Source organism: Salmo trutta, chromosome 34 (assembly GCF_901001165.1).
Source record: "Salmo trutta chromosome 34, fSalTru1.1, whole genome shotgun sequence".
Lineage (NCBI taxonomy): Eukaryota > Metazoa > Chordata > Actinopteri > Salmoniformes > Salmonidae > Salmo > Salmo trutta.
The window spans coordinates 24,511,817-24,513,697 of NC_042990.1; the positions used below are offsets into that span (position 1 = coordinate 24,511,817).

Sequence of the window (1,881 nt, forward strand, 5' to 3'; positions counted from 1 at the left end):
GAGCTTGTATTTTCTAAGGTAGAGTAGGTCAGGGTGTGATTGAGTGGGTTTGGTCTAGTTTATTTATTTCTATGTTGGTTCTAGTTTCTTTTTTCTATGTTGGGATTTTTGTCTAGTTTAAATTTTCTGTGTTGTGTTCTAGGTTCTTTTTTCTAGGTTGGGGTTTGCGTATGATTCCCAATTAGAGGCAGCGGGTCATCGTTGTCTCTAATTGGGGATCATATTTAAGTTGTTTTTCCCACTAGTGTTTGTGGGAGATTATTTTGAGTTTAGTGTATGTTGCACCTCTTCGTCACGGTTTGTTTTAGTTTATTGTATGTCTTGCATAGTTTCACAGTTAAATAAAGATGTGGAACGATACACACGCTGCGCTTTGGTCTCATTCATACGACAACTGTGACAGTGTCTGCGAGGAAGGATCGTGTTAAAATATTTTATTTTAGAATGTCTTATTACTTTTATTTTTGCAACTGAATATATTTTATTAATGTACTTTTACCAGTATCATATTCATTGTTTTATTCTCTGTATATTCTACATAACTGAGAACCACAGGCAAGGCTATGTACTACATGCTCATTGCTTCTTCATAGTATATTGGTTGATTAATAGTGTTTTATTCTTGGTTTTTGACTAGATCTTTTACTCCTACCCATGTTATAGATTGGAGATGTTTGGTCTTGTCGGTTTGTGTGCCTTATTCAAGTTCATTGTATGTATGAAGTTGATGTATTTTTTCCTCCATCCTCTTGGTGTCACTTAGATGGTGGTTTGTGGGACTAATTAGTCCCAGAGGAGGGATTTATTGGGAGGTAATGTAATATAGCTAGGTACAACTGCTATGTTAATGTCATGTAGCTAGGTACAACTGCTATGTTAATGTAATGTAGCTAGGTACAACTGCTATGTTAATGTAATGTAGCTAGGTACAAATGCTATGTTAATGTAATGTAGCTAGGTACAACTGCTATGTTAATGTAATGTAGCTAGGTACAACTGCTATGTTAATGTAATGTAGCTAGGTACAACTGCTATGTTAATGTAATGTAGCTAGGTACAACTGCTATGTTAATGTAATGTAGCTAGGTACAACTGCTATGTTAATGTAATGTAGCTAGGTACAACTGCTATGTTAATGTAATGTAGCTAGGTACAACTGCTATGTTAATGTAATGTAGCTAGGTACAACTGCTATGTTAAGGAAACACAAGAACAATGGTTACATTGGTTGCATCTGGACATACATTAGCTGAGGCTATAAGTACATTTATGGCAGCTGGACATAACTAATGGATGCATTAAGTCAGGGCCATAAGTACATTTATGACAGTCAGACATACTAATGTCAGGACACAGGAAGGAGGATGGTGGTAAAATGACCAACAGGTGAAATATAAGTATACAATAAATTTATTATTTTTTTGTATGACATAAGGGGTCCTGCCACCATTATAATCTAACCAGAAGCAGAGATGGGCGTTACTGGGCGTAAACAAGCAAAGAACTCGGACTAACAGATAATGGTGGCAGAAGGACTAAGGGGAGTAACTGCATTTACATATGGGATGTACCCATATGCTGTATGTGTATAAAAGCAAAGCCAGTGCTGAGGGAAGTCAGTTGTTCCGCGGACCAGCTCAGCTTTGCTACTTTGTATTAAAGCCTATATTGAATTCACAAGTTCTTGTAAGAGTGTTATATTTTTGAGGCAATATTCCACGACAATACCGGGTTTTGTTTGACCCATTCATTGATTGTTCTGTTTACGGTGGTTTTTATGTTTATTAAACAACACCGTTGTAAATCAGTTTTCGCTCTCCTGCGCCTGACTTCTCTGCCGCCAGTACGCACCCCATTACATAAAGTCTATTTGAATTCACA

The 1,881-nt window shown here is 36.8% G+C and overlaps 1 long non-coding RNA gene across 1 annotated transcript; it reads left to right on the forward strand.

Annotated features, from left to right (window-relative positions):
* Positions 1 to 366: 366 nt before the first annotated feature.
* On the forward strand, positions 367 to 1,680 carry LOC115173214 (uncharacterized). Its single transcript, XR_003871571.1, has 2 exons — positions 367 to 1,150; positions 1,183 to 1,680. It is a non-coding gene; the product is annotated as an uncharacterized LOC115173214 (long non-coding RNA).
* Positions 1,681 to 1,881: the final 201 nt, after the last annotated feature.